Source organism: Lepus europaeus, chromosome 3 (genome assembly GCF_033115175.1).
Source record: "Lepus europaeus isolate LE1 chromosome 3, mLepTim1.pri, whole genome shotgun sequence".
Taxonomy (NCBI): Eukaryota; Metazoa; Chordata; class Mammalia; order Lagomorpha; family Leporidae; genus Lepus; species Lepus europaeus.
In genome coordinates this window covers 103,406,368-103,427,632 of record NC_084829.1, presented here as the reverse complement: position 1 = coordinate 103,427,632, position 21,265 = coordinate 103,406,368, and the positions used below count along the sequence as shown (strand labels likewise).

General features: G+C 46.1%; 1 protein-coding gene across 1 annotated transcript in view; it reads left to right on the top strand.

Annotated features, from left to right (window-relative positions):
- PREP (prolyl endopeptidase) overlaps positions 1-21,265 on the top strand; it is a 121,698-nt gene that overhangs the window by 7,701 nt on the left and 92,732 nt on the right. The gene's annotated exons all lie outside the window — the stretch shown is intronic.

The following is a 21,265-nucleotide window of genomic DNA, read 5'->3' as shown; positions in this document are numbered from 1 at the left end:
TTCACGCCCCTGGGTAGATCTGCCATCCAGCTTCCAGAGCCTGTGTCTTAGCTGTTCCTGTGTCGTGGGTCCCCTGCCACCATATCGATTTGGAGATCTGTTTCAGATTTCCAAGGCCATTCGGATTTGCCCAGAAAGCATCCCTCTCTAACGTGGACCTGGCTAGTGGGATTGGCATTCTCTGCACCTCAACAGGGAGAGTCGTGGGGTGGAGAGCCAAGCTGGGTGCCATGGTGTAAGGAGGAGCAGAAGTGGGAGCAAGAAGAGATGGGCTCCCACTGCAGTGAATCCCACGGCCATGTCTTTCCCATGGTCCCTTGCACTGGCTTGTCGGCTGAGACCACCGCCACTTTGAGGCTTTCTCATGGTTTTCACCTCTGTCTGCAATCCTGAATTCTCTCCTAGTGCAAGAAAGTAAAAAGTCTCCTGGGTAACAATGGTACTCAGGTTTTCATTTTTCTTTTAAGCATTGGGTTATAGAGGTGGATGGGCAGAGATTGCAATGTGAGAAACTGGTGAGCATCTTTTTAGGAGTGGTGGAAGTTGGTGCCCCAGCTAAGACTGGGAGGAGGTAGGAGCTGGCATGGGGTTGCTGCCTCACCCTTCCCTGCCCCGTTGACCCTGATCATCAGCACAGGGCTGAGCTGAGACAGGGGTGGAGCCTGGGAGTGGAGACTCAAAGGTAGCTGCCTAACCTGTGATGGAGAGAACATACCAGGGAAGAGAACGACTTTCCTGTGTATCTCTTGGAAAACCATCCCCGAGAACAGTCTCTATGGTGATTTCTTTGCCTGAGGGATTGGGTAAAAGCTGGATTTCTTCAGCCTTTGATGATGATTGAGTGATTCAGCAATGTCAGAGTGACCTACATTTTAGGTGTTAACAACACTAGCTTTGCTGTGCCTTAGTTGGTAATGACTGGTTCTGTGGATGATGAGCCACTTATTAGTGGATGTGAAGCCTCCAATTAGAGGATGGAACTTTGCTAATTAGTGATCTGACAGTCACCACTTCTTAGAAGCCAGTGGCATTACAGTTTGCATTGTTGTTTATGTAGTGTGCATTTATTGGATGCTTACTGTGTGCCAGGCACTGTTTTAGGAGCTTTGCATGCCCTATCTCATTTTATTCTTCCACTCTAAAATAGATTAAGAAGTTGGGGTACTTGTCCATGGACACTTAGTGAGTCACTGTGTAGCCAGGGATAGAATCCAGGTGACCTAGGTGGTTATCAACCTCACTCTAAAAACTGAATAAAGGTTTTAATAGCTTTGAAGGTGCAGGCTATAGGAATTTATTCATGTCTGTGTTTGCCAGGAGGCTGGGTAAGCCTTGCACCTGGACCCTGGGCCACACCTGCTCCTGCCTTAACCCAACAGCATGACTCAGGTGTTGGAGTGTGCCTTCTGTGCCTTCCCTCAGTGTCTTCCATACACAACTCTCTCATCATCAAATAGCCTTGTTATTGACATGGCTAGTTTATCATCTGGGATCTAATGGGTTAAAATTTGGTCTCAGACCAAAAAGGTAATTACTGGCATGTTTTTCTAATGAGCAGAAAAGTAGCACAAACCTTTTCTACTTGTAATTGGAAGCAAGCATATCCATAAAGTATATCAGCCATACCTTCATGTAAAAATGAGGATCTTGACAAAGTCTCAAAGACAAAGAGAATGCTGCCTGTTACATTCTCCACCATGGTCTGAAATGCTGTCGGTCTTTGGTTTCATCTAATATTTAGTACAGGTTATCCAATTCTACAGTACCTGGCCCTGATATTCTTTATAAAAGATTATCAGAATAGACTTGCAACCCAGAAAACTCTAAAAATCAGGGGTGGAGCAGAGGTTGTGGGGGTAGATTTCAAGGCCCACATAACCCTGTTTGATAGCAGATGTTCTAGATTACAAATTCAGTTGATCCTCTGAAGCAAATCCTCTACCATGGGAAAATCCAACAGAAATGTTTTGTAAAGAGGAAACAGTAGGAGTCTCTATCATGGTGCAGGAGGGTAAGCCGCTGCCTGCAGGGCCGGCATCCTATATGGGTGCCAGTTTGTGTCCCGGCTACTCCAGCATCAATTCAGCTCGCAGCTAATGTGTCTGGGAAAACAGCAGAGGATGGCCCAAGTGCATGGGTCCCTGCACCCAAATGAGACCCAGAAGAAGCTCCTGGCTCTTGGCTTCAGCCTGGCCCAGTCCTGGCTGTTGTGGCCACTGGGGAGTGAACCAGAAGATGGAATGGAAGGCCTCTCTCTCTCTCTCTCTCTCTCTGTCTCTTCCCTCTCTTTCTAACTGCTTTTCAAATAAATAGAATACATCTTTAAAAAAGAAGAAGAAACAGTAGATCATGCCCAGTTGATTTAAAATGCATATATAATTTACACTTTTCCATCTGCCACATTAAAAAAGTAAAAAGATACATAGGTTCCTCTAGGCTCCTAGCTTTGGCCCTGGCCCTGCCCTGGCTGTGGGTATTTGGAGATTGAACCAGTGCATGGGAGCTCACTTTGTCTCTGTCTCCCTGGCTCACAGATGAATGGAGGAGGAGGAAAGGAAAGAAGGAAGCTAGAGGTGGCATTAACTTCACTAGTATGTTATTCGATCCACTATACGTAACCCATGTAAATGTGTAGTCAACATATTAAGATACTGCACATTCTTTTTTCACAAGCTGAGTGTCTTTAACACGTACAGCACCTGTCATTTCAGACCAGGCACATTTCAGGTGCTCAGAGCTGCTAACGGCTTGTGAATACTACTCTAGACAATGAACATCTGGACCAACCTCTCTTGTGACTATAGATGTAAAGAATACAAGGTAAATTAAAGAGAGCAGATTTTTTAAAAGAGCAGAATTTAATCACAGAATGTTAACAGCTGTATACTAAATGGAGCCATATAAGTATCCTAGTTGACATTAAAAATAAAATGCAAAATGAAAAGGACTAATAATGCTTGAACAAGATGACAAATATCAAAGGAATAACGTAGACACTAGAATCTTTGTCACTGTTGTTTTTATATGGTTTGCAAAGCTTTGACCAGTGTAATAAAATTTGAACCAAAATTTGGTAGAAAACAGAAGCGTCATTAATTACAGACTATATGAGCATATGTCTAGGAAACCTGAAAGAAGCAACTGGAAGAACTCACTAGAATGAAAGACGGTGAAGTGGGTGGGTACAAAATGAGCGGCAAGTCAGCAGCACTTGCGTGTTCCATCAATAATGAAAATAGGACCCATTTGACAGCAGCAACAAAGAGCAGGCACTTGAACATGAAGAGGCAATATCAGGCCTCCCAGAACAATAGTAATGGCACGGTCAGAAACGCAGAGACCCAGACAAGGGCTACGTTGGGGGCATTGCCGTAATGAAACATGGAAACGAATCATTTTCAACAACAGAGGAGTCATTCAGCACCACTACCTCTTGCCTGAGACACAGTGTGAACCTGTGAGCAGGTTGGGCTGTAAAGATTGCTTGTGACCGGAAAACGGCTGGTGGCGGAATACTGAGAGAATTCAAGATCACAGTGCTCCAAACGATCGCCATGTAAAAAGACCTGGGTGCGATCTGTTCTGGGGGCATCAGCATGGAAACACCGACTCGCAGCCAGCGGGAGGGAGAGCAAGAGCTGTGCCCGTGAAGCACGTGAGCCGCGGTGAAATCGCACTGGTGTCCGTGGCACATCAGGATGAGCAGGGGCACTTTTAGCACGCATGCCAGAGAAGGAGACGTGCACTCGCTAAGTGTGGTTTCAGGTCCACAGCCAGTGAGCCCAGGCTGCTCGCTCAGCAGGCATTTCCACTTGTAGAATGATGTTTCCTGATGTTTCGATGACAGGCCTCTGATCAGATAACAAGGCTGTGCTCCCCCAGCTGCCCTCCAGTGGCTTGTACGTGCATGCCCCAGACTTCCTAATTGTCACCGTTCTCAAGTTCCTTCTGCTCTGTGTGCTTATTTCCCATGGCAAACAAAGTAGTGAGTCCCAAATCCCACACCTCACTTTGGCTCTTCCCAGCTTCTCTCTCCCTCTTGGTCAGTCTCCTGACCTCTGCACTTGTGTCCTTTTCAAATCTTATTTTTTAAAGATTCCTTTATTTACTTGAAAGGCAAACTTACACACACAGAGAGATATCTTCCATCCATTGGTTCATTCCTCAAATGGCCACAACAGCTGGAGCTAATGCAATCCAAAGCCAGGAACTTCAGCTGGGTCTCCCACACAGGTGCAAGGGCCCAAGGACTTGGGTCATCTTCCTCTGCTTTCGCAGGAGCATTAGCAGGGAGCTGGATCAGAAGGGGAACAGTGCCCATATGGGATGCCAGCACTGCAGGAGACAGCTTCACCCACTATGCCACAGCGCTGGCCTCTCCGATCTTATTGTTATCATGGGTTGTCTGCCTGTCCACACCGTTCTCCTTACGCCTCCCTCGGTGTAACTGCACATGCCCCTTCTTTTGTCATCGCTTTCAGTAACATGATATGTAGACCATTCTCTTCAAGATCAGCGGTGGCACTGTTGGCAAATCCAGAGACTTTCAGAAATCATGTCTGGGGGAATTAGACTTCTGCATGCCCTGGCGAGGCCACTGTCCTTTCCCTCCAGCCTGCATTGACTCTCTGGGCAGGAGTCCTTGAGGCAGTGTTTTTTGCATCCCTGGGGGTACCAAACTAGAATCTCTTCTTCCTGCCTTCTGCACCTATACGCTGCCAGTCAGTCCACGGTGCACCCTTTGCTTCTCTTCTTTAGCTGGGGTTTGCAACCCCAAGGTGCGGATACAAGCAACACCATTGCAACCACCATCTTCCTATCACACCCCGTCTTACTGTAGCTTCACCCTCTCCATTCAGTATCGCAGAACTTGTTACTGAGGGGGAGATAGAGAAAGGAAGAATGTACACCTTGCAAGGGATGGCTACCTTGATGGCAATTCATTGTCAAGTCTGACTTTTACAGCAACTTTGTCGTGGGGCTCAGAGTGCTTGTGTTAACCAAATATTGAACATGAGCTGTGTATATCTATTATTCCATGTGTGTGTGTGTATGAGAGAGTGAGTGAGTGAGTGAGTAACTGCCCTGGGCAAAATGAGAGTAAGGACAGCTCCATTTCCTGTTTGGACAACTTTTTTTTTTTTTTTAAGATTTATTTTTATTTATTTGAAAGACAGAGTAATAGAGAGTCAGAGAGAGAGGTCTTCCATTTGCTGGTTCACTCCCCAATTGGCTGCAATAGCCAGAGCTGAGCCAATCCAAAGCCAGGAGCCAGGAGCTTCTTCCAGGTCTCCCACGCGGGTGCAGGGGTCCAAGGACTTGGGCCATCTGCTGCTGCTTTCCCAGGCCATGGCAGAGAGCTGGATTGGAAGAGGAGCAGTCGGGACTAGAACCAGCGCCCATATAGGATGCCTGCGCTTCAGGCCAGGGCTTTAACCCGCTGCGCCACAGCACCAACCCCATGGACAACTCTCAACAGGGTGTGTGTTCATTCCTTCCTTGTATTTCTTTGCAAGAGGATCAAAGTAATCTACACTGCAGGTCTTCTTTTCTAGGATGTGTTTCGCTGTCCCTTTCCTTTCTCCCTTTGAGTGGTCAGAGGTAGCAGCTCCCTTTCCCCTGCTGATGAGGGGCTGGGAAAAGTAGAGTGAACAGGATTCCTGTAGCCTTGCAGGGTGAGAAACCTGGAAAGTCAGCTCCTTCCCCTGTCCCAGCATGGTTCTTTGCCTTGCAGGAAGGATCTCATTTTCTTTCAAAGGTTTATTTATTGGAAAGGCAGAGTTACAGAGGGGGAGAGATGGAGACGGAAGGAGATCATCCATCTGCTGAATTAGTCCCCAAATGGCCACAACATCCAGGGCTGGGCCAGGCCAAAGTCAGGAGCCAGGAACTCCCTCCAGGTCTCCCACATGAGTGACAGGAACCCACGTGCTTTATAGGCAGCTAGGCAACAGGATTAGAAGCACGGAGTAGCCAGGACTCAAGCCAGACACCACAAAATGGGATACAGGCATCCCAAGCTGTGGCTTAACCTGCTGCACCTCAGGGCCTGCCCTGAGATTTAAATCTGGAAGGGCTTCTGATATCTCTAGACATGGCAGTGTCTTAGGGTTTCTGTGTAGATTTTGTAATGTCACCACCCTCCCTGGTGCCCTTCCTGGGCTATCTAGAAATCAGTTTTGGTTTGTTTGCTTGATTTCACTTTTTTTTAAAAGATTTATTTTATTTATTTTAGAGGTAGAGTTACAGACAGTGAGAGGGAGAGACAGAAAGGTCTTCGTTCTGTTGTTTCACTCCCCAAATGGCTGCAAGGGCTGGAGCTGCACCAATCGAAGCCAAGAGCCGAGTGCTTCTTCCCAGTCTCCCACGTGGGTGCAGGGCCCAAGGACTTGGGCCATCCTCCACTGCTTTCCCAGGCCACAGCAGAGAGCTGGATTGGAAGAGGAGCGGTTGGGACTACAGCCGGTGTCCATATGGGATGCTGACGCTGCAGGCAGAGGATTAACCTAGTGCATCACAGCGCTGGCCCCTACTTTTCTTTCTTTTCTTTAAAAACATGTAGCATGAGTAGTTTCTGCTGTCTTCTGGTGTTAATCTGACCCAAGCCTACCTAGGCCACGTGGATCCAGAGCCAAGGCCAGGAAGGATGGTGAGGAGCTGGGTGAGCTGGGATTCCTTTGTCTGGTCGCATCTCCTCTGCGGCCACTGCGCTGTTGTCAGGCCAAAGAGGGCAGTGGAGAGGAAGCTCACTTCCAGGACTTCCAGTGCCAGGAAAGGTGCTTGAGTATCTGAGCTGAAAGAGAGCAGCTAAAGCTTGCTGTTGGGAACGAGCACCAAGGGCAGTTGCAGATGGGATGGGCTGGCTGTGGTTTCCAGTATCCCTTGAAGACCACACACACTGGGAGGTTCCTACCTGTGGAGCGTTCCTTCATGCTGTGCGTTTCCAGGCACTCCAGACTTTGCTTCTGTTGTGAGGCAGAGTGGAGGAGTGGCATGTTTGCCAGGTAGGACCAGAAGACAAGTTGTAACCCCTGTGGTCTCCTGGTTTCCTCATCTCTGACCATAGCAAACTACCTCATCTGGGATTCATTTTCTTCATCAGTATAAAGAATAAGATTCATGTTCATTCACTTAGCTCCAAGGTATAAGAAGATGTATGCTTGGGGCTGGTGCTGTGGTGTAGTGGGTGAATGCATGCTGCCTACGATGCTGGCATCTCATATGGCACTGGTTCGAGTCCTGGCTGCTCTTCTTCCAGTTCAGCTCCCTGCTAATGCATCTGGGAAAGCAGTGGTAGGTGGCCCCAGTGCTTGTGTCTTTGCACCCATGTGGGAGACCGGGGTGAAGCTCCAGGTTCCTGGCTTTGGACTAGCCCAGCTTCAGCCATTGTGGCCATTTGGGGAGTGAACCAGTGGGTGGAAGACCTCTCTTTTTGTCTCTGTCTCTCCTTCTCTCTCTCTAACTCTGCCTTCCAAATAAATAAAATAAAAATAAATGTCTAAAAAATAAAACGTATGTGAAAATTCATTTTACATACACGACAGAGAAGCCAGGCTCCAGACCCATGAAGATGATGCTGTGTGGGCACCTGTGCTTCAGTGTAGTGGGATCCAGACCTTCCACCTCTGGTCCCCTCATTTCTCAGGTGCAGTACTGGGCTCTAAAGACTCTTACCTCTTTTTATTTTCACCCACAAAACTAAAGCAGGTTTTCCTTTTGGATTCCAGATGTTCACAAAGCAATACATCGTAAGCGTCGATGTTTTCTCAATGGCCCCGTGAGTTGTCAGTATAGTGTCATTATTCTAAGTTGTGGTGATTAAACCAGGCCAGAGACAACCTCAGAGCTGCTTGGTGGCATCCCTTTTAATTGGTGTCCTGTGAAGCCCACTGGCAGAGCAGGCCTGTGAAACGCCCCTCCACCCATTTATTTCATGTGAGAATCTGGGTTGGGATTACTACTGGATGTCATCCCTTCTCTTGTGGATGGCGGTTGCTTTATGTACATAGAGTACCACGTGTTATCGTGACCTCCAAGACTTCTTAGATCTTATACGGCTCATTGCCTCCTGTGCCTGTTTAGCCTTATTACAGTTTGTAAAATCTACTACTCACAAATCCACAACTGAAGTGCTTGTTTAGGGAAGGACTTCCTTTTGATCTTGGCTGGGCTCATTATCAAAAGGATGAGGAAGTCGCTGGTACCTAGCCATTCCCTCTGCTGTAAATACAAGTTTCACTTGTCTTTTCCTATCTCCTTCCTCTTGCTTCGTTACTGGGGTTCTTGATTTAAACAACAGAAATTCATTCTGGCCGCTTTAGGCAAATAGGGAGTCTATGGCAAGGATGTGAGCACAGCTTCTGCCGTGGACCAAGGGCCAGCCTTGGAGCAGGCAGCACCCAGATACTTACAGGGTTCAAGTCAGGAATTTCTACTTTTTCATCAACTGTTGCTAATCCCATCAGTGACCTCCAGACATCCAGCCTGTCTGTTCCTTTCTCAACTGGCCACATCCCAGGAGAGAGATCTTGATTTGGCTGAATACCAGACATGTGCCGTGCTGTGGCAGTGGCAGAAGACATTTGGGAGGAGCCCAGGGACCTTCTTTGGCATCTGTAGTGGCAGGACAGCTAAGGGGCCTTTCTGTCCCACTCGGGTAGTGTTATAGGTGAAACGGCGGTAGAGAGGTGACCTCAGTTCTTTGTCTCACGTGGAAGATTTCCACGTGGACAAGGCAGAGAGCAAAGCAAGATTTATTTAAGTTAGAAACCTCCTGCTGCAGCAGCCAGGAGAGGGGCTCCAAGAGAGGCCAACCCCAGAAACTGGCTTCAGCCCAACCTCTTAAACACACTTTTTGGGGAGAAAAAAAAGCAACAGAACGGCAGCTAACAATCAGAGGGCTGAGACAGAACACATCAAAATTCTGGATTTGTAATCTTGTCTGTCCTAGCTTGGTCAGGAGAAAAACAACCGACGGGTGGGGTTGGGGACTTTATGTTTCCAGAGATGGGCAGGTCTGCTCTAGGTTGGGCTGTTGGGTGCCAGCGCTGAGAGGAAGCTGAACCACATCTTAGGAGGGGCTAGGAGTGCAGCCCCCTTTTAGAAGAGATGCTTCAGGTTGTCTGTGTGCATTTCACATTGCTGTGACTTTCTCTATAGATAGCTTTGGTGTCAACAGTCCACAGTTTTTCTGTGAGAAATGCTGGCATCACATGGCCGTGTCTCTGGGAAGTTAGACAACTAACAACTAGAGAACTAAGATAATTCTGACTTCTCCCACCTCCCCCTTTCTCTTTTTCCCTCCATACTTAGGGGCAAAAAAATCCATCTTTCATCCCATTCTGCCAGACCCAGGAGGGAAAGTGTTCACCTAACAAAGTCACCTGGGACATCTGTTAAAAACACAAAAGGTGTTATCTCCACCCCTGGGGCATTGGATTTCAGTAGAAATCGATGATCCCGCCCCACCCATGAGATAATTCTTGGGATGTGGGAAGTATGGGGAAGCTCCCCCCAAAAATGTTAAGGCATTAGCCAATGGTAATAACTTGATCTCTAGGACCCATTGTTGGTAGCTGCCGTGTAGGAGCCGAAATTCAGGTTGAATGCTTCACTATTGTTTATGGCATGTCTGTGAGTTAAAGAGACAGAGGTTTTGGTTCTGTTTTTCCTCATTGAGGAAAACCAGGGCACATATCATAATAAATACTTCTGGACAGTGGGCATTTGGTGCAGTGGTTAGGTGGCCTCTTGGAATGCCTGCATCCCATATTGGAGTGCCTGCCTAGTCCGAGTCCCAGCTGCACTACTTCCAACCCAGCTTCCTACTAATGTGCACCTTGGGAGGCAGCAGGTGAAGAGTCAAGTGCTTGGATCCCTGCCACCCACATAGGAGACCTGGATTAAGTTCTGGGCTCCTAACTTTGGTCTGGTGCAGCCCTGACTGATACAGGCATTTGGACAGGGAACTAACTGATAGACCATCTTTCTCTGTCTCTATTGTTCAGATATGTTGGAAATAAATGAATGTTTTTTAAAAGGACTTCCGGACTCTCCTGGAGGCTCTGACCCTATAAATCAGCTCATTGTCGTCATCCACATGCACAGGCATATGTTCCAAGAAGTGTGCGTTAGTTGATTTCCTTGGGAGAGTATCACAGAGTGTTGTTCCTACACAAGCTAAGACAACTGCGACATCACTAGGTGATAACAATCAATGGGACCATCATATGTACAGTCTGCCATTGACTGAAATGTCATTAGGTAGCACATGACTAATTCCCTGGAGCTCTGGTCCTGTCTCCAAATCTTGCCCTAGATCAGACGTGCATTGCCCCTGAGCTAGGCATTCAATAGCATTGGAACTTGTCTTCCATCTTCCAGACTCTTCTTTCTACCCCCATTCCCTCCAGCAACTAAGAAGGCCCCTCAGAGATCTTGGAACCTGCTTCTTCCTGGGAAGGCAGTCGTAAAGTCATAAAATGAGAAAGTTAGAGGTGGAAACCTAAGTTTGACTCTTAGCGCCATGATTTGACTAGATGCTATGACCTAGGTTGTATTTTTAGTCTCTTTAAACATTGATTTTTCTGATTTATAATTTGGAGAAAAACCACTTCCTATATATAGTTGTGAACATTGAATGGTAGTGTTTTTCAGTCATTCAGCAAAGTGGCAGACACACAGGAAGTACTTAATTGCCCGCCATTGTACTTGTTACTGAACAGCTTAAATAGCACAGAAATTATCTGCACCCCTGTCCTTGGAGAGGCCTCATCTTTAGACCTAGCTGGCACCAGTTCTCTTGTTGCAGGTAATTCTCAGTGCCTTCCACAACTTTGTTTCAAGGTTTTGGCTATGTTCAAATCTTCTTTTCTTTTTCACTCAATTTTAGTCATTTACATTTCTTAGAAAATTGTGTATTCCTTTGAGAATTAATGGGTTCTGAATCAGAGTTAGGTCAAAGGAGTTAAGTTCCCAGTGTTACACAGCATAAGGGGGTGACTATAGTTCTCAATAACTTAGTGTTTGTTTTTATGAGCAAAGAGAAGAAGGCATGAAATAATGTCGTGAAATAATGGCAGGTTGATTACCTTGATTTGTTCAGTACACATTGATACATGGATTGAAATGTCACACAGTAGCCTGTAAATATGTACAATTATTGTTAATAAGAAATTGAAACAAATCTTATCAGTACACATTGTATACAAGGTTGAAATGTCACACTGTACCTCATAAATAAGTATAATTGTTAGTAAATTTTTTGTAATGTTAAAATTTACTAGCATGGTGTTATGTATAATATTTCCTTATAATGACTTTTCTCTCCTTGTCTGTGGTTATTTTTTTTTACAATTTTAAATTTTGAGTATGTGTAACTTCTCTGCCTTCAGCTTGATTAGTGTAGCCAGAGCTATGGTCTCTGTGTCTTCTAAGCTAAGACTCTAATTATCTAGGTCATTAGTCTTGTTTGGTTAGTTTAAAACTTGGTAACTTACACGCCTAGTTTAATTTCACTTTTGGATTTTATGAAGAAGCGCTTGTAGTATAGACACCTTTTACCAGCTTTGCACCATCCTGGGGCTGCCTTTTGGGCAGCTCCGTGTTATCCACCTGTTTGTGGTCCACCAGCTTCACCTTACTCAGAAACCAAAGGCCCAGGCCGGCGCCGCGGCTCACTAGGCTAATCCTCCGCCTTGCGGCGCCAGCCCACCGGGTTCTAGTCCCGGTCGGGGCGCCGGATTCTGTCCTGGTTGCCCCTCTTCCAGGCCAGCTCTCTGCTGTGGCCTGGGAGTGCAGTGGAGGATGGCCCAAGTCCTTGGGTTCTGCACTCGCATGGGAGACCAGGAGAAGCACCTGGCTCCTGGCTTTGGATCAGCGCGGTGCGCCGACCACAGCGGCCATTGGAGGGTGAACCAACAGTAAAGGAAGACCTTTCTCTCTGTTTCTCTCTCTCTCACTGTCCACTCTGCCTGTCAAAAAAAGAAAAAAAGGCCCACCAGAAGAGCTGTGTTGGGCCTCTGATCTGCACTCCTGTGAAGAGGGCCTTAGTGGCTCACATGCTGGAATCCACGTGTGTGTGGCTTTAGGCACAGTGTGATGCCAGGTTTTGTTGGGAGCCTGTCTCTTGCTGTGTCTGAGGTAACCAGCTTTTCTCTGTTCATTTTACTTTCCAGGAGCGTCTCCTGTGTCATGGAGAAGGATGAGTCTTGCTCCTCAGGTTTCACACTGTCCTTACAGCTCCAAATCTCATAAACTGAGATAACTTTTTTGGGTAAAGATTTATTTATTTATTTGAAAGAGTTACAGAGAGACAAGGAGAGATCTTCTGTCTCCTGGTTCATTCCCCAGATGGCCTCCACAGCCAAGGCTGGGCCAGGCTGAAGCCAGGAGCTTGGAGCCTCATCTGGGTCTCCCATGCAGGTGCAGGGGTCCAAGTACTTGCACCATCTACTGCTGCTTTCCCAGGTGAATTAGCAGGGAGCTGGATCAAAAGTAGAGCAGCTGGGACTCAAACGAGCAATCATATGGGATGCCTGTGTTGCATGCGCCGGCATAGCCTGCGGCACCACACCACGATGTCAGCCCCAAACTGAGATATCTTCCAGTGTTCATCTCTGCCCCAGAAAAAGGATTCTGATCGTGTTGCCTGAGTTCATTACTGCTTTATGTAGATAAGAACTGGTAGAACAACTCTGCTTATGAAAGCCAGCAGGCTTCACTTCTGTGAAGGAATTAGGAGGGAGTTAGTATGGTTTGAATACAGACAGCGTATCTGTAACATCTGAGGTAGACTGGCTGCTGGACTGGGTTCCCTACTGAGAATACACAGTCATAGGTGATAAGGCCTGGTGGAGATAGAGGGTAAACCTCAGACTCCCTGAGGGCGTAACTGCCTTTTTCCAGACCCAGCCTTTATGTGTGAACACAGAGCACAGTCACTGGGGCCAGGAGTAAACAGGCCGACTCTCCTAGTGTAGGTGTGTGACTCCATCAGCTGCAGCCTCATCCTGCTTGGATGTCCTGCCCAGCCCTGGATCTGAGAGAAGGCTGCACTGATTGGCCAATGGGAGTCACACCCCTCCCCAGCTCTGTCTGTGGGCTCTTCCAGTGGCACTACGCACAGCTTGCTTGCTTGCTTTCTTTCTTTCTTTCTTTCTTTGCCATATCCCATGAATTTTAACGTATAATAATATATTTTTTTTAATTTCCTAAATATCCTTATGATCTGAATTTCCTTGTTGATAGAAGAATTATTCCAAGGAGGGTGTGTGTGTGTGTGTGTTTAATTTCTTTGTGATTGAATATAGAGTTAGGTTTGGGTTTGAGGTGTGCAGGTCACCTCTCCTCTCGCCAGGTGTCTGGTTAGTAGAGTATACACTAAAGAGCTGAGCCAAAAGAGGCGAAAATTCCAGCCGTCAGTGGGCTCCTCCTATTGAGAACACGGCTTTAGTCAGGGTAAAAGTGAAGATTTCTGTTCCTTCCCCCACTAGTCCTAGCGAGGGGGCAAGTTGATCTTCCCATACAGGAACAGACCAGGAAGGGAAAGAGAGACCTGGGCTTCCTTCCGATGACCACGTGCACCCGGAAGCTTGCTGTGAGCCCTGCGTCACGGCGTCTGGGGCCCTCACCAATCCTGTTAGTCATTTCTCTGGCTCGGGACTGAGTAGTGGGCTTCCAGGGCCAGGAAGATGAAGGTGCTTCATTTAGTTGCAGTCTGTGATCTGACAAGCTTTTCTTCTTGGAGTTTAATGTTTCCTCGGTTGTCTGATGTATTGCTAACTTCTGTTAACCTTCATACATGCTGGGAATTAAGAGGCAGTCTTGGAATGGAACTCCCCGTTTGCCCTTCTTGGCCTGCTCTCCCTTAATAAAGCCCTCATGTCCCTGTGTATTCTTCTCACTAAATAAATCCTAAACCTTCAAAAAGAATTAAAAAAAAAAAATAGAATCCTAACATAAGCTTGGAAGGTTCATTCTCCCAGTCCTTTCGATTCAGTTTCTAAATGTGTTTCCTGAACAGTGGCTACATCTGATTCTCCCTTTGGCTTGACCTGCCTCCAGTTTTCTCTGACCGTCCTGCTGTCCTAGCTCCGAATCCCACAGCCTCTGGGACGAACGCTACTGCCCCTTGGCTTCTATTCCTTGAGGGTCTCCCTGCACACTCAGAGCGTCATTGTCAAGTTAGCTAACTTAACAGCAGATCCGAATATGCCTCTCCATTGGCCTCCAGGGTGCTGTCAGCCCTTCACTTGGGCTACGATTGGGGATCCTGCCAGGCCTTGTAGGGTACCCACTACTGTCTCCAGAACCCCCTAATGGAGGCTTTAACCAGATCCTGTATATGTCACAGTGATCCCTTAGTAAATCTCGGGGGAGGTGGGGGGGTGGAATTGGTTCCAGGAGTCTCCTTACCACCACCAAAGTCCGCTCAGGTCCTGTGTTAGTCACTGTTTGGTTACTGTGTTACAAATACCTAAGAGGCGCTGCTCAGGAAGGACATTTATTGGGGCTAACAGTTTTGGGGGTTCACAGTGTAAGATCAAGTGACCCTGTTAGTCTGGCATCTGATGTGGATGGGGAAAGTGTACAGAGTGCAGAACCTATGGCTGAAGCCAGGAAGCATACATCAGGATACACGCTCATCTGTTATGTCCACATATTTCTGTTTATGATCCTAGAGCTCCACCCTAGCGGCTCCACCTTCAGACACCATAACTGGATCAAGCTTCCACCCTTAATCCACCAACCATTCACGTAAGACTTTGGGACAGAGGCCCCAATATGTGGGCCTTTGAGGGACATGCAAATTATTATCCAAACCATAACAGTGCCGTAGGATTTGTGTGTAACCTATGCATATTCCTCCCTATTCTTTAAATCATTTCTAGGTTACTGATAATACCTAATACAGTGTAGACACCGTGTAAATAGTTGTTAGACTATATTGTTTAGAGAATATTGACAAGAAAAGGTCTGCATATCTTCAACACAGATGTATTTTTATCTCCAAAAATTTTTAAAAGATTTATTAATTTATTGGAAGGGTAGAGTTAGCATCTACTTCCATCTACTGGTTCACTCTGCAAATGGCCACAATGACCAGGATTGGGCCAGATCAAAACCAGGAGTCAGGAGCTTTTTCTTGGTCTCCCATGTGGGTAGAAGGGGCCCAAGCACTTGGGCCATCCTTTGCTGTTTTCCCAGGCCATTAGCAAGCAGCTGGATGGGAAGGGGAGCAGCTGGGACTTGAACTGGTGCCCATATGGGATGCCGGCACCACAAGTGGCAGCTTTTACCCACTACAGCATGGTGTCCACAATATTTTTGATTGTAGTTGACTGAAACTGATGATGCAGAACGAGTGAGTGTGGAGGGCAGATTGTATTTGTAATAGAAACTCCTGGAAATCTAGGACTGAGTCAGTTGGGAGAGACCAGCGACTACAGAGTAGATCTTCCTGTTGGGTTAATGAACTAGACTGCTTGTGTCCCCTAATTCTTAATATGCAGGAAGCAACAGCTAGGATATCTTCTAATGTCTGTGTTAACTCAGTGGCAAGTGCCTCAGATTCCCTGCTGGTCTTGGCCAGTCTCCCTGATTTGGAGTACCGGCTATATTTCAGCTTTGACGTTAAAGCTTTTCAGGGTAGGGTGAGCGGCACCTTAATCCAGGTGCTGCTGATTAGCTTGCTTTGCAAAGGCTACTCACTCCTAGTCATCACCTAGCAATCAGACAGAACCAACGGATTGCCCCTTTGCCCGTGGTTATGATGTCAAATAGTGGACTGACTCCAGCAACAGGGGAACAGACTTTAATCATAGGCCTTTACTGACCACTGAGAGTGAGGCCTCGGGCTCACAGACTTGGGATACAGCATGTGAAGGTTTTTTTTGTTTGTTTGTTTATAATTTTTAAAAATGTAAATGATTATTTTATTGCTAACTTAAAAATAAATGACTTTGTATTGATTGTGAAAAAAAAAAAAAAAAAGGAACTCCTGGAAATCTGTGGGACATAGACAGCACCATAGAGGGTTTTTCTGGTTTTGGGGAAGAGGGGTTGTTGATACTCATGCCCCAGGCCATCTCCTGCCTGGAAGTCCCTCCTGGTCATCTTGACTGTCTGCAGACCACAACTGCCCTAGCCACCTGCTCTAGCCACCTGCTCTGCCATGGTAGGAGAGTCCCCTTCACTTGTCTTCCTGTAACACTTCTCTTTGGCCCAAGCTCATCTTATTCATCTACATGTTGCTCTTCCTGGTGTTTTCTATAAATGCTTATGTAATGAGTAGCTGTAGGCATCCTGATTATTTATGTAACAATTGTTTTCATACAAGGACTTGAGTTTTAGTGAATAGTATTTTTTATTAACAATTCATCTAGAAAGGCAAGAATTAGAACATAGAGAAAATGAGCCTACATCTGCATTCCAAAATACATATATATATTTTTTTAATTGGCAAGTTGAAATTGTATCTGTGGTGTGCAACATGATGTTTTAATCTGTGAATCCATTGTGGAATGGTTAAATCAAGCTGTTTAACATGCAGATTCTCTTGTGCTTTTCTTGCAAAGAGAATGAAAGTACTGGATAGTTTTAAAGTATGCAGTGTATTATTATTGACTGTAGTCACCATGATGTACATTAGAACTCCTGAACTTAGTCCTCTTTAACTGAAACACTGTGTCCTTTGAGAACATCTTCCCCAGGACCCTCCACTTCACCCCCATGACACCATTTTACTCTTAGATGTCCCATGTAAACCAAATCATGAGGTGCTTGTCTTTCTGTGCCTGATTGGTTTCAGAGGACTTAAGGATTTTGTATATGAAAATACAGGACAACTTGAAAGCATTCTTTCAGAAAGCAGTAAGAGTAAAGGTCTCCGCAACTGCGAGGGTGAGCTGCCTTGGCCAGGTGGTTTAGCTATTTTGCTTTTCATTGTAGCAAGGGCATTTAAGGGGAGATCTACATTTGTAATCAATTTTGTGTGCACTGATACAGTATTGCTAAGAGCAGACACAATGTGATACAGCAGCTCTCTAGAACTTAATCAGCAACTTAACTGAAACTTTACTTTGAAACTCCCTGCCACATAAGGTGTGAATAGCATTTCTTAGTTTTGAGCAGTTACTGTCTTTGCCAGGCAGGTGTGTTCAGATTCACCTGTGGGTATGGAACCTGTGCTCTTTAAAAGCTCAGCTGACAGTGTCATCCCTGGCCTTTTATGTTTCCATCATTCGCATAAACCCTGGAGTAGGGCTGTGGGTGCTAAAACTCCCTGAGTAACAGAGAATTGGAGTTCTCACTCTGTGTCCTTATCATTCAATCTTCCCATGTTTGTTTTTAGTCCTTGCTCTCTTTCCCCTAAACTCGTTCCAAATTTTAGATCAAGAAGCCAGAACTGTTTCAATACATCAGTGACCAAGAAGGTGGTTTTCCTGGTCAGTATCAGAAATATTATTGGCATTCTGTGGAACTTTAAATGTAACAGTGTGTCTTTACAGAAAATGTCTTGTGCTACCTTTGTGGAAAGGATGTGCCCAGGCTGTGGAAATGAGTGTTCTGAAAGAACTTGAGACTTTGAGGAATTTGGACGTTGTTTGCCTTTGTATCAAGATATTTGGCTTGGAAGGGTGCCGCCTTTAAGTGTTGCTCTGTTGAGAATCATTGACTCACATGGGTGGGAGGAGGTGACTTTGGATGTGCTAATCCTAGAATTATTTAGTAGCATTACTGCACCTGGCATAACAGTTTTGTGAAAATTCTACACGAGAAAAGTCACTGTGTCTGCTTTCAGATGAAGTGGATTCTTTTGTAGAGGGTGTGATTGTACTGTGAGACATGTAAAATTAAGCAAAGCAAAATCGAGAAACAATGGTAGACCACAATTCTGCCTGTCCAAAGACTGTGCACTGAGCAGTCTGGTGAGCAGCCCGTGGCCCCGGACCCATGGTGGGCTTGAGTAGAACCTACTGCAAATCCAATCAGAAAGAGTTAGGGAAACACTGGATTCAGGATTCCCTTCCCAGAGGATCCCCCAGTGGAGAGGGAGGGACTAGCTGGAACCCTCAGCGCGCAGGGGGCTCAGGGGAGGAACCCTGCTTAGGAGTCTGACTACACAGAGCATTCTGGTAAGTCCCTTCAAGGAGACAGCTGTCAAGACTGGGGTTTCCCACTCCTTTCAGGGACCAGCCGTTGCACCCAGCCTTGCCTTTCTCCAAGACCACCTGCCCCAGGCTCCTCACAGGTTACCCTGTTGCCATTTTTGCTCCCCTGTAGTCTATTTGCCATCCAAAGCAGGACTGTACTTTTGAAAAGGCAAGCCAGATCATCCGTGTCTTTACTCAACCTTGGCGTCTTTGCTCTGGGATCAAAGAGTGCAGCTCCTGTCTGCCCACCAGGTGCCATGTGATCGAGCTCCTGGCTCGCCCGACAACCTCAGCCGTGCCTCTCTTGCCCACTCCCAGCCTCACTGACCTTGCTTTTCATTCCTGCCAGGGTTCTCCCACCTGCTGTCTGCCCTGCCTGGAGCTCTGTCACACCTTGCGTGGCTGCTTGCTCTCGACTCTCAGACCCCAGTTCAAAACCTTAGAAGAGTTTCACCAACTGCCTGTCCTGTTAAGTGGCCTCTCCCCAACTGCCTCCAAGATGTACAGTAAAAGCCTAGTTTGTAAAGTTCCAAACCATCTGGATTGACATTTTGTAAAATATGAGACTGTTTTATGAAATTCATGTAAAAATAGAATTGAAAGATTCTAATTTTGGTGCAAAAAGATTGAGATGTATGCATTTTTTTCATATAAAATACATTTTCCATGAACTTTTAAAAGATTCCTCATATAACAAAGATGCCACCGCCATATCCAGTTGCTATAAAGGTTTCCAACATTTGCTTTGGGTTTCGGCACTTTCTCATCATGGACATGAAACACACAATTCAGGCGTGGAAATGACCCTTCGAGCAGCAGCTTTGCTCTACTAATTGCGCTCTGTGTGTCCCCACCGTCAGCCGCCCTCTGTAACCCAGCTGTGAGCTGCATGATGGCAGGGACTTTGCCCTGAACTCCTCCTCACACCTCCACAATGCCAGGATCACTGATAACACACACGGGGCTCTCATTAATCCTTGTGCATGCCCTAGCCCCTCCTATGCCCATCCCATCCAATCCAGCCCAGCCCAAGCAGGAGAAAATCATAGGAGGCTCAAGCCACTGCTCCTTTCTCCCCTGGGTGGGAGTCGGCCACCGTTAGAGTGGCTGGAGTAAGATAATTCCAATGTCAATAATATTATTTTTGATTAATATTTGTATATTCCTTTCTTTTTTAAAAAAAGATTTTATTTATTTTACTTGAGAAGTAGAGTTACAGATAATGAGAGGGAGAGACAGAGAGAAAGGTCTTCCTCCTGTTGGTTCACTCCCCAAGTGGCTGCAAGGGCTGAAGCTGTGCCAATCGAAGCCAGGAGCTGAGTGCTTCTTCCTGGTCTCCCACATGGGTGCAAGGGCCCAGGGAGCTGGACCATCTTCTAAGACTTTCCCAGGCCATAGCAGAGAGCTGGATTGGAAGTGGAGCAGTCGGGACTAGAACTGGCGCCCGTATGGGAAGGCAGTGCTGTAGGGGGAGGATTAACCTACTGTGCCATGGCGCCAGCTCCCCAGTGATATTATGAACACACTGTGTGACCTTGACTGGATGACTTTCATAGCACACACTGCTGTCCCCATAGCTGTGAAGTAGGTGTGGTATTTCCTTCCACCATAAAATGAGATCATACTCTTGGATGCACTTAGTGATCTCACAAATGCTGACCCTGGGTGTTTTCTCTCATATGCATTGATTTTTTGTAACTGAAAACAAAAGCCAATTTCTTCCTCCATGCTCTTCTTAATGAGGTAGAATAGAATTGGTACACTCTTTGGGCCAAGGGCTGCACTGTAAATATTTTCTGTGTTATAATCCCCATAGGTCTAGGTTAGCTTCCTTCCCTTCTCCATTGTTAAAAAAAAAAAAAAAAAAAAAAAGTGTTCTTTGTTCAAGGGCCTTAAGAAGACAAGCTAGGGTGAAGTTTGCTGATTCCTGCTATCGCTGGAATTGTCTTTCTGTGGGACTCAATAAATTTTATGTTCTGTTTGAATGAACCAAGAAGTATGACTCATAACAGTTTATTTTCCTTTAGTTAGTCCTCTCAACATGCTGCCAAGGCCTGGATTCAGACTTCACACTCTCTCTTGTTTTCCAGGGTGTTATAAACATTAATGGAGTTTGGAACAACTTCTTTCAGCACCAAATCAAGGCTCTGCAGAGCAGGGCTGGCAGTTTATGGAGGACACCCCTGCGTGTTTGTCCACTTTCAGATTGTTTGGGCCTGGATGGGCCTTTAGAGCGTGGGGAAGCATCTACAGGTGGACCTGATAATAAAGCATTTTGTCCGCTGTTCAAAAGATATTACCTTCTTAATTTCCTGACATTTTCCCCTCTTGAGTTGCCTATTTATAGACCTGATGGAACTTTCTACTGGATTTAAAACTGATACAGTTAATCTTGTTTTATTTATTTATTTATTTATTTATTTATTTTTTAAGATTTATTTATTTGAAAGGCAAAGATAGGGAGGGAGAGAATGAAGGGGAGAGAAAGAAAAAAGAGAGAGAGTTTCAATCCCCAAATGGCTGCAAGGGCCGGGATTGGGTCAGGCCGAAACCAGGTGCCAGAAGCTTCTTCCAGGTCTTCCACATGGATGCAGGAGTCCAATGACTTGGGCCATCTCCCACTGGTTTCCCAGGTGCATTAGCAGGGAGCCGCATCAGAAGTAGAGCAGCCGAGACTTGAACCTGTACCCATATGGGATGCCACAGCACCAGTCCCACTTGTTTTGCTTTTTGATAACCAGATGTGATGTTTCAGGAGGCCAAGTTTTTGTGGTATTAGAAACTTCTAACATTTGGTTATAAACAGGGTGTGCCTGGGTGCATTTGATGTTTTGTAAACAGAGTCCTTCTCTCCACCTTTGTTGCCAGGGTCTCCTGACTTCCTGCAGGTGATTTATCTTGCCCTTCTTGGAAACCACTGTTGATCTTGTTTGGTTCCATTCCTTTCCAATTTAAAAAAAAAAAAAAGAAAGAAATCTTGGGCCAGCACTGTGGCACAGTGGGATAAATCCCCAGCCTGCAGTGCCCTCACCCCTATAGGCACCAGTTCAAGTCCTGGCTGCCCCACTTCTAATCCAGCTCCTTGCTAATGCACCTGGGAAAACAGTGGA